Source organism: Bos indicus, chromosome 10 (assembly GCF_029378745.1).
Source record: "Bos indicus isolate NIAB-ARS_2022 breed Sahiwal x Tharparkar chromosome 10, NIAB-ARS_B.indTharparkar_mat_pri_1.0, whole genome shotgun sequence".
NCBI lineage: Eukaryota > Metazoa > Chordata > Mammalia > Artiodactyla > Bovidae > Bos > Bos indicus.
This window is the reverse complement of record NC_091769.1, coordinates 26388201-26403683: the sequence shown is the minus strand read 5'-3', so window position 1 is coordinate 26403683 and position 15483 is coordinate 26388201. Positions and strand designations below refer to the sequence as shown.

Here is a 15483-nt window from a genome sequence, read left to right as displayed (position 1 = left end):
ATTCAGTCGGTAGCGTGGCCGAGCGGTCTAAGGCGCTGGATTAAGGCTCCAGTCTCTTCGGGGGCGTGGGTTCGAATCCCACCGCTGCCAGGTGGTTTTTGAAACCATGCGGATCAAACATCCTTGACTCCGCTAATCCTGCCACTTTAATACAGTTTCTTGACTTATACTTGATAGACAATCTGGACTTGCCCGGTTTTGCGACTTCCCATGCTTCTGTTCATTGGAAAAGATCCTGTTGCTGGGAAAGATCGAAGGGAGGATGAGAAGGTTGAATGGCATCATGCAAGCTCCGGGAGACGGTGAAGGACAGGGAAACCCGGCGTACTACTGTCCACGGGGTCACAAAGAGTCGGACACGACTCGCGCCTTAACAACAATCATTGTAATAAGGTCATTCTACATGAGTGTTTTCTTTTTTTTTTAATTTCGGTTTTTGTTTGTTTGCTTGCTTGTTTTTTAACAGGCAGTGTGGAGTAGGAGAAAGAGGAAAAAATAAGAAAGAAAAGACACCACAGTATATGATACTGCATAAAAACTCTTTTAAAGGATAATATATCACACACGCTTAAAATGGTGATTATGTTAGTATATTTCAGACCCGCGTTCCTTCAGGGGCGGGAAAAGCAGTTTGTATTTAGCACTATTTGAAGTTTCCAGGCAGTTTTGTTACAGCCAAACGCTCTGGGAAGCAAACTCACTCAGGACAGCCTGGATAGTGGAGTGCAGTTTATTACACGGCGGGTCCCAGGCAGAGTTTCCTCCTTAGCCAAGGACCCCTATCGACTTGGTGACAACCTTTTATACAAAAGTGTACGTGCCCAAGCCCACATCTCCAAATTCTCTAAAGTCCACTCTGGACAATGTTAGTAAGAAAACAATCAGGTTACAGACATAAATTTACATTCTAAAGCTATCTGGACATAGAGTTTAGTCCACATCAATAGGTACTGTTAAGATTACATAGTGGACATTGCGTTCCTTCTAGCTCCGGGAGGTCTAGGTACGGAGTCTGCCTGGTCTGGTTTTTATTCTCCAGGGAGGCCCGCTTGGCTGTTGGTATTTTATCTCTGTGGCTCCCCAGGTATGTAGTCCAAAGTTCGCCGAGAGTGTAATATGGAGTTCCTGTTCTTTTTTAAAAATGGAGTCCGTCCAGTCAGGGCAAACTGCTCCTTTCCTTCTTCAGTTTCCCATACACTGTTTTATTTTACTGAACTGGATTCCTGGCGCTAGGCAAGAAAAGGGAACTTGCAATCACTTCCATTTCACAGCAGATGCACTGCGAGGTCTAGAGACAGGCTCTCGGAGCTGCCACGTCAGCCTGCCAGCCAGGAGGGTGGGGAATCGCATCATCAGACAGAATTCAAAAACAACTTATAGTTCTCCGTAACTTTACCATTTCTCATCCCTAGGGGTCCTCTGCCGCAACTTTACAAAGCAGAGTGCTGCTAAGGCACGTCAGTCGTGTCCGACTCTGTGCGACCCCGTAGACAGCAGCCCACCAGGCTCTCCCATCCCTGGGATTCTCCAGGCAAGAACACTGGAGTGGGTTGCCATTTCCTTCTCCAGTGCATGAAAGTGAAAAGTGAAAGTGAAGTCGCTCAGTCGTGTCCGACCCTCAGCGACCCCGTGGACCGCAGCCTTCCAGGCTCCGCCGCTTGGGATTTTCCAGGCAAGAGTACTGGAATGGGGTGCCATTGCCTTCTCCGTTCAAAGCAGAGTAGAGAGAACAAAATGCGATAGCCCATATAGTTTAAATAAATTACCAGAAGCAAACAAAGACGGGCTTGTCCGGGATTTGAACCCGGGACCTCTCGCACCCTAAGCGAGAATCATACCCCTAGACCAACGAGCCACGATAAAATAGCCTTTTATTTCCGCCTCAAGGCTCAGGCACGTCACTAGGCCACGTCACTAGGCGTTTCTCAAAGAAATGAGTTTGAGTGCCTTCTACCGGCAGAAATGCGTGTCTGTTTCCCCAGCGAGCGCGTGCCTGAGGCAGCGGAGAAGGATTTATCAGCTGTGATCGTGGATCCAGACCAGGACAGCAGCAGGGGAACTACGTCCACTTGGCCTGAAAGTCTTATCACGCGCTGCCGAAGACAGGGGAGATCTGCCGGAACAGCTGCACTGGTACCCTTGTCCTGCAGCCACTGCTTTAATGCTTAGGAGGGGGAAAAAAAGCGACTCATAGGCCCCAGCGAGATTTGAACTCGCGACCCCTGGTTTACAAGACCAGTGCTCTAACCCCTGAGCTATGGAGCCCTCGCGTGTATGCTGCCTCTCTATCTTCCCTGTTATAGGTGTTTTCAGTAAGTTTACTGTGTTAAATGGGATTTTGACCCAAGCAAAAATCCAAGGTATGCTGCAAAACTGAAAACTTTCTCTGTCCTGTCAACCACTCGAAAAGACTCTGCTTTGAGCAAAGTCATTACTAGACTGTCTTCTAGTCCCTTACCTTGATAATCGGCTGAGACATTGCCTTCTGTTCCTCTGCAGCTCAGAAAGGATGCATAAAACAGAACTCCAGATACCTGGGCACTCGAGAGACCCACCTGAGAATAAAAAGGCGCATATAGAGGGTATCCGATAAGGAGGTTATGGTGCACTGCCTTTCCTTATATGGTGGTGAAATCCACAGAGAAGGTGAGAAGAGGTTTACCACGCGGTTTTTTGTCTTTTCTGAATCCCAGAGCCCCTAACTCTTGTTTGTATGTTGGAATTATTTCCTCTCAAAGGTCCAGGGTTAGGAGCAAGTAGGGAAAAGAGGTGCTAGAGAGGACAATTTTAATCTTTCCTTAAAGACATACGGATTTGCATGTATCCTTGGTATGAATAATACAATTTTTAAAAAAGGATTTTGTTTTCACTTTTTAGAGATCCTGTTTTTCTAAGCTAGTAAACAGGAACTAAAATTGTATTTAACTACAAAAAATCTTGTACTTATTTCTTACTGCAAATATAGCCATAGACTAGAACACTGCGGGGGGAGGGGGAGGGAGGGTTGGGAAGGACTGATTCATGCAAGCCCAAGAAGTGAACCACTTTTATTTAGTAAGGTTTAGATTCTCTCACGATAGGCCTGCTTGTATACTCCCTAATTTTTAATGTCATTTGCCCAAGATCATTAAATCTGCAAGAAATCTGAAAGTTACTGTAACCTTTAAATTCCATACCTAAATACTTAGCAGACATCTCCTAAAAATAAGAACTAAGAATAAAAGCATAACTTCAGTACCATATTAGACCTAACAACATTTATAACAACTCTGTAATTTAATAGTCCATATTTTCAAATTTCCCCAACTGGCTCCCTCCAATTTTTTTTTTTTAAACTAGATTCAAACAATGTTTCTCGCTGCGTTTAGTTTTAATGTTTCTTTAGTCTCTTTCAATTTGAAAATTCCCCTGCTTTCAGCCTTTCTTTTTTCATAGCAGCTCTCTCATAAGTCTCACATTCTGCATGCTAAGTCGTTCCAGTCGTGTCGGGCTCTTTTCAATGCCATGGACTGTAGCCCACCAAGCTCCTCTGTCCGTGGGATTCTCCAGGCAAGAATACTGGAGTGGATTCAATACTCCAACTGGATTTGGCCTATATATTTTTGTCAGGAACACTACCTCACAGCTTTTTAATACTCTAAGGAACCAAATAATTTTCCAGAATAGATTGTCTAGGCTGTAGACAAAAATAAATTTCTAAGTGCCCAAGCAGAAAAAATGAGGTCAAATAAGATCATTTTATCTATTTGCATGAAAATGCATTGTGTACCATTCAAGGAGCTTTTTTTCTCCCACAAAAGAGACTTCCTTGATCTCCTTGGCTGAAGACCCTGCATTTTCAGGTTTACTGACCCTAAAGTACCTTAAAATGTCAAGAATTTATATAGAAAAGTAGGCACAATTAAGAGAATCCGATCAACCATTCATCTTAGCAGCATCCAAGTACATCTATGGATAGATAGACAGACTGGTTTCTAAGGTACATAGATTGTTTATCTAGAATATCAAGGAACAAGGCTTTGCAAGATGTTAGCCAAAAAAAAAAAAGTTGTACTAGCCTCAACTTATGCTTTCTTAAATTTATTTTCTGTAGTTTCCCTAGACCTCTGACCCTTGGGAAATTGAGGCTGCACTCACTCTGGCGTTTCAGTTACTACTTGTGTTACCACCTAATGGTGGTGCATACACGTGGGTATTCATTCTTCTAGATTTACATTGTATGTATTACAGAAAACATCTTCTTTCACTCAACTGCAAGCTTGCTACAGCAGGGATGATAATCTTATTTATTTTCTGCACCTCCTCTAACCTGACCAAATGGAGAGCACAGATTTATTTGATGGATGTAGGGTCAGTTGTAATGTACCTTGAAGAACCAAAAGAAGATTCTGTTTTTCAGTTTCACAGTGCTTCTTGGTTCGTGTTCCCCATTACCTAATTCTAAGTGCCTAAATCCATTATAATTACTCTTGTGTGTTCATCGAGAAGCTGCCCTCTGAGTACTTGGATACTCTGGAACTGGAGTCAAAAGCTGGACAAGGTAGTAGAGAAATCAAAGAAGAAAATCAAGTGTACATCATATTTTATCTTCTTAAGCCCAAAGCATGCGTGCCAAGTCTCTTCAGTTGTGTTCGACTCTTTGCAACCCTATGGACTGTATCCCACCCACCTGCTCTGTCCACGGGATTCTCCAGGCAAGAATACTGGAATGGGTTGCCATGCTTTACTCCAGGGGATCTTCCCAAAACCCAAAGTAGCCAGACTATTACAATATTTTGTAGTGACTGAGTTTGGGGCGGGGGGCGGGGAGGAGAAGGAGGTTATTGCTACCAGCAGGATGAATAGAAACAAAGAAAAAGGAATGTCTCATAAATTTCCTCTTTCCCTTTGGCTGAGCATGTTCAGGGTTACATTTCTTTTCACCTGAAGCTTGCTGAGGCAATCAACCTGCTGAGATTGTTCCCTTTTGTCCCACTTCTTCCATAAACTTCAGTAAACATTATAAAGACAAATGCAAATTTAAAATAAGAGGCCTAATTCTTCCTATTGAAAATAAGGGGAAAGATTTCCCTTTCCCTTCTCTCCTTTTTCTTCAAATAGTTATTTTAGAAAAGTTGTAAGTATAAATACATCACAGTATTTTGTATTACTCTGATGGTCAATGTACTAAACACATGAGACCATGAAAAAGCTACTAAATATTTAAGTAGGGGCTCATTAAATGCTGAAAGACTATCTGATACATCCATCAAAAGGAACATATTATTTACCAGTATTTAATTTTTAGTAAGATTTTTGTGGGCTTTCCTGGTGGCTCAGATGGTAAAGGATCCGCCTGCAGTGCAGGAGACCAGGGTTTGATCTCCTGGAGAAGAGAATGGCTACCCACTCCAGTATTCTTGTTTGGAGAATTCTATGAACATAGGAGCTTGGTGGGCTACAGTCCATGGGGTCATAAAAAACTTTTAGTGAGATTTTTATAGCACACGCAGATGGGAGCCAAGCCAGTAACTGGATGGCTGTCTGCTGGAGCTAGAGTGAGAGACTTACATTGCAATGTAGTGAAAGTCTGGTGGAATTTTCAGTTCAGTTCAGTTGCTCAGTCATGTCTGACTCTTTTCGACCCCATGAATCGCAGCACACCAGGCCTCCCTGTCCATCACCAACTCCCGGAGTTCACTCAGACTCACATCCATCAAGTCAGTGATGCCATCCAGCCATCTCATCCTTTGTCGTCCCCTTCTCCTCCTGCCCCCAATCCCTCCCAGCATCAGAGTCTTTTCCAATGAGTCAACTCTTCGCATGAGGTGGCCAAAGTACTGGAGTTTCAGCTTTAGCATCATTCCTTCCAAAGAAATCCAAGGGCTGATCTCCTTCACAATGGACTGGTTGGATGTCCTTGCAGTCCAAGGGACTCTCAAGAGTCTTCTCCAACACCACAGTTCAAAAGCATCCATTCTTCGGCGCTCAGCCTTCTTCACAGTCCAACTCTCACATCCATACATGACCACTGGAAAAACCATAGCCTTGACTGAATGGACCCTAAATAGAGAATAGAACAGTTGAAGCATAGACTGGAAAATAAAGTACTTGTAACAACTCTCTAACTTTGGAGGAATTTATTAGGATTCCAATTCATGGGCCTGAGATTGTGCATTCCATGAATCAAGGCAAATTGGAAGTGGTCAAACAAGAGATGGCAAGAGTGAATGTCGACATTTTGGGAATCAGTGAACTGAAATGGAATGGAATGGGTGAATTTAACTCAGATGACCATTATATCTACTACTGCGGGCAGGAATCCCTCAGAAGAAATGGAGTGGCCATAGTGGTCAACAAAAGAGTCTGAAATGCAGTACTTGGATGCAATCTCAAAAACGACAAAATGATCTCTGTTCGTTTCCAAGGCAAACAATTCAATATCACAGTAATCCAAGTCTATGCCCCAACCAGTAACGCTGAAGAAACTGAAGTTGAACGGTTCTATGAAGACCTACAAGACCTTTTAGAACTAACACCCAAAAAAGATGTCCTTTTCATTATAGGGGACTGGAATGCAAAAGTAGGAAGTCAAGAAACACCTGAAGTAACAGACAAATTTGGCCTTGGAATACGGAATGAAGCAGGGCAAAGACTAACAGAGTTTTGCCAAGAAAATGCACTGGTCATAACAAACACCCTCTTCCAACAACACAAGAGAAGACTGTATACATGGACATCACCAGATGGTCAACACCGAAATCAGATTGATTATATTCTTTGCAGCCAAAGATGGAGAAGCTCTATACTGTCAGCAAAAACAAGACCAGGAGCTGACTGTGGCTCAGACCATGAACTCCTTATTGGCAAATTCAGACTTAAATTGAAGAAAGTAGGGAAAACCGCTAGACCATTCAGGTATGACCTAAATCAAATCCCTTATGATTATACAGTGGAAGTGAGAAATAGATTTAAGGGCCTAGATCTGATAGATAGAGTGCCTGATGAACTATGGAATGAGGTTCGTGACATTGTACAGGAGACAGGGATCAAGACCATTCCCATAGAAAAGAAATGCAAAAAAGCAAAATGGCTGTCTGGGAGGCCTTACAAATAGTTGTGAAAAGAAGAGAAGCGAAAAGCAAAGGAGAAAAGGAAAGATATAAACATCTGAATGCAGAGTTCCAAAGAATAGCAAGAAGAGATAAGAAAGCCTTCTTCAACAATCAGTGCAAAGAAATAGAGGAAAACAACAGAATGGGAAAGACTAGGGATCTCTTCAAGAAAATCAGAGATACCAAAGGAACATTTCATGCAAAGATGGGCTCGATAAAGGACAGAAATGGTATGGACCTAACAGAAGCAGAAGATTTTAAGAAGAGATGGCAAGAATACACAGAAGAACTGTACAAAAAAGATCTTCACGACCCAGATAATCATGATGGTGTGATCACTGACCTAGAGCCAGACATCCTGGAATGTGAAGTCAAGTGGGCCTTAGAAAGCATCACTACGAATAAAGCTAGTGGAGGTGATGGAATTCCAGTGGAGCTATTTCAAATCCTGAAAGATGATGCTGTGAAAGTGCTGCACTCAATATGCCAGCAAATTTGGAAAACTCAGCAGTGGCCACAGGACTGGAAAAGGTCAGTTTTCATTCCAATCCCAAAGAAAGGCAATGCCAAAGAATGCTCAAACTACCACACAATTGCACTCATCTCACACGCTAGTAAAGTAATGCTCAAAATTCTCCAAGCCAGGCTTCAGCAATATGTGAACCGTGAACTTCCTGATGTTCAAGCTGGCTTTAGAAAAGGCAAAGGAACCAGAGATCAAATTGCCAACATCCGCTGGATCATGGAAAAAGCAAGAAAGTTCCAGAAAAATATCTGTTTCTGCTTTATTGACTATGCCAAAGCCTTGGACTGTGTGGATCACAATAAACTGTGGGAAATTCTGAAAGAGATGGGAATACCAGACCACCTGATCTGCCTCTTGAGAAATTTGTATGCAGGTCAGGAAGCAACAGTTAGAACTGGACATGGAACAACAGACTGGTTCCAAATAGGAAAAGGAGTCCATCAAGGCTGTATGTTGTCACCCTGCTTATTTAACTTATATGCAGAGTACATCATGAGAAACGCTAGACTGGAAGAAACACAAGCTGGAATCAAGATTGTCGGGAGAAATATCAATAACCTCAGATATGCAGATGACACCACCCTTATGGCAGAAAGTGAAGAGGAACTCAAAAGCCTCTTGATGAAGGTGAAAGTGGAGAGTGAAAAAGTTGGCTTAAAGCTCAACATTCAGAAAACAAAGATCATGGCATCCGGTCCCACCACTTCATGGGAAATAGATGGGAAAACAGTGGAAACAGTGTCAGACTTTATTTTTCTGGGCTCCAAAATCACTACAGATGGTGACTGCAGCCATGAAATTAAAAGACGCTTACTCCTTGGAAGGAAAGTTATGACCATCCTAGATAGCATATTCAAAAGCAGAGACATTACTTCGCCAACAAAGGTCTGTCTAGTCAAGGCTATGGTTTTTCCTGTGGTCATGTATGGATGTGAGAGTTGGACTGTGAAGAAGGCTGAGCGCCGAAGAATGGATGCTTTTGAACTGTGGTGTTGGAGAAGACTCTTGAGAGTCCCTTGGACTGCAAGGACATCCAACCAGTCCATTGTGAAGGAGATCAGCCCTGGGATTTCTTTGGAAGGAATGATGCTAAAGCTGAAACTCCAGTACTTTGGCCACCTCATGCGAAGAGTTGACTCATTGGAGAAGACTCTGATGCTGGGAGGGATTGGGGGCAGGAGGAGAAGGGGACGACAGAGGATGAGATGGCTGGATGACATCATTGACTTGATGGACATGAGTCTGAGTGAACTCCGGGAGTTGGTGATGGACAGGGAGGCCTAGCGCGCTGCGATTCATGAGGTCGCAAAGAGTCGGACACGACTGAGCGACTGATCTGATCTGATCTGAATAAATTACCAGGAGATGCTGATGCTGCTGGTTCTTAGACTATACTTTGAGCATCAAGGCCTTAAAGTAAATTTCCCACTTGTGTATAAATTTTCATCATTTAGACTATTGACAAGTATGAATAGCAGGAAATCCAAGGTTAAACTCTCCTGTAATGTTGCAGAATGTTAGAGCTTAAAATACTAGTATCCAACACTGAAAACTGAGAGAATAGGCATGTGCCAGACAAACATCACACTTCTCTCTATCAGGCATCTTTCCAAAGGGCTTCAGATACTGGTCAATTAAGTCTTTGGCAAGGCTGGCATTCCACTAGGAAAGCTAAGACTTCTGACTTCAGGTCTCTGTCAGTCTAACAGATGATCCACTTCTGTGAGGAACAGATCAAAATACTTCCCCCATTGAAGAATCCTGTGAGTTTAAGGCAGACAGTGAGTGCTCGAGCAATAACAGGTGATTGAATAGGGGAGGCCGTGCACACTGGCTAGTAAAGGAAATTCAGAATGGCATGTGAGACTGTGGTACTTTGTCCTGATAAGAAAATGCTTTGAAGCTTGTCAATTTGTGGAGCCTGAACATGCAGTCCCTTAGAATCAAGGGGACCTCTGCTATAATGATCAAGTCCTTTCTTGTCAGCTGGTTCCTTTCACTGCCCTGACCGAGAACTAAAAAATAAATAAATAATCAAGGGTTCAGGTCACTTCCATCTTACCAGAATCTCTGTACTATTTTTGGAATCCGTATTTTTAAAAAGAAGTCAAAACATTTACAGAAGCAGTGGTTTATTTAAATGTGTATGTTTACCAAATTAGCACTGAGACCTAAATATGATCTCACTTAATCTTCCAATCAAAAGCCTCAATGTGAGATTTCCCAGGACCAATCCATAGACTCTGAGTTTCTCACCTGGTTCACTACTAGACAAAATAGTTTGATAAATATGTTCAACACTTGTTCTCTCTCCTCCCATCCATCCCTACATCCTTTCAGGTAGTAAAGAACCCCAGGCCTTTTCTGTCTTTCAAACTGGTGCTTCCTAGTCTTATGCACAGTTTATTGCACACGATCTCTAGGTTCTCTCCAATTTGAGATTAGCATCAGTCTTCCCACTGCTTATGACCTGTTGGAAGGAAGCGTGCACTGCTCAAGGCAATATACTCACACACTTTTTTTCTGAGGGTCCTTAAAAAGTGTGGAAACACAAACTGAAGTTTCTTTTAAGTTGTCCACTTCAGCCAAAGGAGCTAGAGACAGGTACTTGAGCTCCTCCATCTCCAGTGGTGTGGGGCATAGAAGCCACACCTTCCGCTAGATTCGCTAGCCTTTGCTGCTGACCATCTCCGAGAGACGGCCACACTCGTGACTCTGGTATCTTCTGGAGAGAAAGAACTAGATGGGAGCCCATGGGTTGACACCCAGTTCCACCATGGGAGCTCAGATTGCCTGTCAACTGGGAGCAGAGAGAGGGAACCAGAGAGCGAAAAAGAGAGATCAGGAAGCGTCTAACCCGGTGTGGGAGAGGCGTGAGATGAGGTGGACGGGTGGAGGGGACTTGACCCAGAGGGCACCGGGATTGGCGGCAGTAGGGAGCTGATGGGGAGTGCAAGGAGAGCCCGCCTCTGGCCTTGAACTCTTCCTAAAGTGGCCCCAGCTTTCCCCATCTCCTGCTTCCCCGTCTTGGTTCTACGTTCATCCGATGCTTCCTGAGCCCTATTTCCAATCAGCTTTTTTAGAAGTTCTTTTGTGTTCCTCGCTCCCCACCCCACCCAGCTTCCTGAATCGACGATGGGAACCAGCAAGACCTTCGTCCCAAGAAAATACAGAGAAGCACGCCTGACCCTGACCCCGAACCCTTAGGCCGCCGGGAAAGGACCTCGGAGAGATCTGGGGCAAGGGCAGGCAAGAGCAGGGTGTGGTTTTTTGGAGTGATGGAGGCGGGGAGTAAGAGGAAGTTAGGAAACTTTAATGAGACTCCGAGGAGAGTTTCTGCATCCAGAGACCCAGAAATGGCCAATCAGAAAGAGCAATGAATAAAGTGACTTGTAATCCAGGGTTTACCGCGGAGCACAGATTGACTGGTATGCGATTCCACTTGGGTACTGAAGATCCCTGGCTGGATCTGAAACTTTTCCTTTCCCTCTGCTGCTGCTGCTAAGTAGCCGCAGTCGTGTCCGACTCTGTGCGACCCCATAGACAGCAGCTCACCAGGCTCCCCCTGGTGAGGGGGATTCTCCAGGCAAGAACACTGGAGTGGGTTGCCATTGCCTTCTCCAATGCATGAAAGTGAAAAGTGAAAGTGAAGTCGCTCAGTCGTGTCCGACTCTTAGCGACCCCATGGACTGCAGCCTACCAGGCTCCTCCATCCATGGGATTTTCCAGGCAAGAGTACTGGAGTGGGTTGCCATTGCCTTCCCTCTACTCCATTCAAAAGAAATGATCTGAAGCTTAGCGGTTCCGGAACCCATGAAAACTCGGACACACCCCTCCCCGGTGTGGGAAAGTTCTTGGATGTAACCACCCTCTGGGGGTCACCCTGGTCCCTCTGTAAGGGAAATTGTTCAGAGGCTATAGCAGTGCGCGTGTGCGTGGGTCTACCCCAGAGCGCTACTTTCAGGAAAAGTAGACCAATTTCTCTCTCTGACCGAACCTGCAGGGAATGCGACCAACGATTTTCCTGTCTATCGGCGACAGGCTTGCCAGATTTGTCAACGGAAGCGAACCTCTTGCTTGATCTGATCTCCGACTTTATTCTCTCTGTGAGTTTCACAGCCATAGACCAACGACCCAACAGAGGGGAGTTTCTTAGTCTTCCGAAATCACTTGAAACAAGTCGCCAGTGAGATTTTTCCCCCTCCTTTCTGCGTGGAATTGCCTCGGTTAAAGAAAAGGTCTTTCAAGGAAATTTGCGCTAATAATCACTGACAACTTTCTAGTTCACTTCTCAGGCCTGTGAGAATACAATGGTTTCTCCTCTCTCCGAGTTTGCTCAGGTCCTTTAGGGATAAATGAAAACACTGAGAGAAATTCCACTAACTCAAGAAAATTCAAAATTATGAGCACGCGTACTGTAGTAAACAGCTCAGGGATGAGTTATTTGCCCCACCTGTGGTAGTGTGGCCGAGCGGTCTAAGGCGCTGGATTTAGGCTCCAGTCTCTTCGGGGGCGTGGGTTCGAATCCCACCACTGCCAATGGTGTGTTTTAGCATAGCTGTAAATCAGTAGTATAATTCAAGCTGAATCCATGAAAATCTCTCTTGCAAGAATTTCTAGGAAACCTTTCAATCCTGCTCTGAAATACTTACTTCGAACCAGGTTAGCTCGGTTTCTTCTCAACATCTCGTGCTCAAACTAGTTGTTTGCACCTCACTTTGCTTGTATCTAAGCTTTTGCATTCTCACAAGGGGGAATTCTTTCTGTCCTCCTCTTATAAAATCCACTCTCACATTGAATCGTTCTCATGACCTGGTTTAGGCACCATATGGTAGGAAAGACTTCCTAGATATTGCCCCATAGCCCCCATCAGCCCTGGTTTGGGAGCCAACACTGTTTTCAGAGCTGCAGCTCTGTGCACTGGAAATAACCTGCACAGACTTGATTTGATTTTAATCACATTACTCTTGTAACTGAAGATGAGGAATGAATGCATCCATGCAGAAAGCCATTTCCTTCCAGGCTTCCAGATCTCACTCAGGCATTATTGCCTTAAGGGTTGGGGCAGGGCAGGTAAATGGTTCTTTGAATTTGACTTTGCAGGTGGGTTTGTGATTCCAAAACTCTTAAAAGCTGATTTTTGGCTGACTCAGGGTGTCAAGCCCAATGGAGTGTTCTGTGAATGTTGGCTTAGCCACTGCTTTGCCCCTTCTAAGCGAATTCACTTACCTTGGAGACTGTCCCAGTCTCTGAATCACCCAGTTGCAATGCCTGTTGAGAACCTAACTCAGTGTAGGAAAGAGGAAGGGATACACTCAGGGTCTGTTTAGTGGTGCCCTATCAGAATGGTTGTCCCATTGCCCTTCTCAGCCCTTTCAGCCCCTGTTATCCCACAGGCTGTACAGCTCTCTCAAAGAGGTACAGTATTTCCCTGCAGCCCCTTGAGGAATGAAAGGTACAGAGCAGACAATGAGGATTCTGCACAGGAACCAAGGTCTTGGGATTTTTGGTGACACATTGATTCTGCCTTCCTTTTTATGTCATTCCCTCTTCTCAATCAAAATTATCTTCTGTGTCCTCACAGGTCATCTCCTGTTTCGCTTTGATGACTCCTCCAGATCAGTGCCTTTCCTTTCTATCCACCTTTCACTAAGAAAAATCTTGACACCTATATTCTTCACACAGACACACACACACACACAATGATCATATTTTTGTGCTTTGTGAAGAGGAGGAAAAATCCTCTAAAATTTTTAATTTACACTATGGTTTACTCTTGATATTGCACATTCTATGGGGTTTGACAAAATGTGCAGTGATATATATCCACCATGATTAAAGTATCATACAGAATAACTTCACTGCCCTAAAAATCCTCAGGGCTTCCCCAATGCATCCCTCCCTCCCCTATAACCTGACAACTGCTGACCCTTTTATCATCTCCATAGTTTTGCATTTTCCAGAATGTTGAGTATTTGTCGTTGTTGTTGTTTAGTTGCTAAGTCATGTTGGATTGTTTGTGACCCCCATGGACTGTAGCCTGCCAGGCTCCTCCGTCCATGGGATTCTCCAGGCATGACTATTGGAGTGGGTTGCCATTTCCTTCTCCAGCTGAATATTTGGAATCATACAGTATGTAGCCTTTTCAGATTGGCTTCTTTCACTTATACACATTTGAAGTTCTTCCATGCCATTTCATGGTTTGATATCTCATTTCTTCCTGGTGCTGAATAATATTCCATTGTATGGATGTGCCACAGTTTTGTTTATTTACTTATTGAAGGACATCTTTACTGTTTCCCAGTTTTGAAGATGATACACATATAAAGTTGCTATAAATATTCATGGGCAGATTTTTGTGTGGACATCAGTTTTCAACTCATTTGAGTAAGTACCTAGGAATGTGATTGCTGGATTGTATGGAAAGAATATATTTAGTTTTGTAAGAAACTGTCAAAATGTCTCCCAGTGGCATGGTGTATTTTTAAACATCATTTGTAAGGTTAAAGCTCTGGTTTTTAAAAAAACGTCCTTTATATATGTAGCATATTAAAAAAAATACTTATATACAGAACACAATTTACCCACAGATTAACATCTTTTGCTGTATTTCTTTTTTTCCCAAAAATGAATGATAAATTTCTAGGAGTAGGAAAAGAATACTTGATGAAACACAATATCTGCTTAAAAAAAAAAAATGTCTTTTTAAGATTCCTGATTTATAACGCCCAACTGTACTACTCCAGAAAGTAGTGACAATTTTATGAGAAAGTCTTTGTCACTGTATCCTGGCCAGTACTAAACAGTGAACACTGTGTAATTTGGTGGTGAAACAAAACCCCCTAGTTTGAATTAGTATTTATTTCTTATTATTGAAAGAATATTCCCATATGCATATTTTGCTTTTTTGCATTGCTCATTCTCTACACTGTTCACACTCTTTTAAAGGACAGATATTTCTACAGTATTTCTCTTTAAACTCTGAATTGCTTATTATAAATTATTCATGGTAAGGGAAAATTGTAGGGCTGGGGGAAGGGGTTGAGGGATATTACCCAATATTCAGTTAAGACTAGCTGGTATTCAGTATTAGGAGATATCATTCAAATCTAAAAAGGGTACCGTTATTTCATGCTGCTGCTGCTAAATCGCTTCAGTCGTGTCCGACTCTGTGCGACCCCATGGACAGCAGCCCACCAGGCTCCTCTGTCCACGGAATTCTCTAGGCAAGAATACTGGGGTGGGTTGCCATTTCCTTCTCCAACCGTTATTTCATATCTCCTCAGTAAACCGAATCACCTATAATGCATGATCACAGAGAGGACACATAACATTAAGTTTTATGGTCGGCAAAAAGTTGTTCTTTTGTTGCCTGAAAATCAAATTAAACATTCCAACGTTATTGATTTAGGAGATAAAACCTAGTGGAATAGGAGACTGCAACGAAAGATTAAAAGTCTCCTCTTGGCGGAACCGAACCAGCGATCTAAGGATGACAGAATCTTAATCACCGATATAGTCCTCCGCTCTGCCAGCTGAGCTACCAAAAACAACGTCTAGTGAGACAAAGTGTCAACTACTGAGTATATAGTAACAGCCAGTGAGTGGCTAGCTTCTTTGTATTTGAAGTTCGGGCTTAAACTAGAGGTCAAGAAATCTCCAGAGAGTTGAATCTAGGGTAGACTGAATCCTGGAGTAGCCTGGGGCAGAAGGACACAGAGGCTGAGTCCGAGGAAGTAAAAGAGCAGAAACCGTCTGGATTGGGGTGTATCTGCATAGCTTCTGGGCTGGGCTGTCCCAGGGTAATCGACAAACCAGTTCTCGTTCCAGAAGCAAAGGAAAACCTGGGGAGTCAGCAGGTTG

The 15483-nt window shown here is 43.5% G+C and overlaps 4 non-coding genes across 4 annotated transcripts; 2 read left to right on the top strand and 2 right to left on the bottom strand.

The window, feature by feature from the left end:
- The first annotated feature begins 8 nt into the window (after nt 1-8).
- TRNAL-AAG (transfer RNA leucine (anticodon AAG)) lies at nt 9-90 on the top strand. Its single transcript has one exon. It is a non-coding gene; the product is annotated as a tRNA-Leu (tRNA).
- Nucleotides 91-1783: 1693 nt separating this feature from the next.
- TRNAP-AGG (transfer RNA proline (anticodon AGG)) lies at nt 1784-1855 on the bottom strand. The gene has a single exon. It is a non-coding gene; the product is annotated as a tRNA-Pro (tRNA).
- Nucleotides 1856-2192: 337 nt separating this feature from the next.
- TRNAT-UGU (transfer RNA threonine (anticodon UGU)) lies at nt 2193-2265 on the bottom strand. The gene has a single exon. It is a non-coding gene; the product is annotated as a tRNA-Thr (tRNA).
- Nucleotides 2266-12077: 9812 nt separating this feature from the next.
- On the top strand, nt 12078-12159 carry TRNAL-UAG (transfer RNA leucine (anticodon UAG)). The gene has a single exon. It is a non-coding gene; the product is annotated as a tRNA-Leu (tRNA).
- The last annotated feature ends 3324 nt before the right edge of the window (nt 12160-15483 follow it).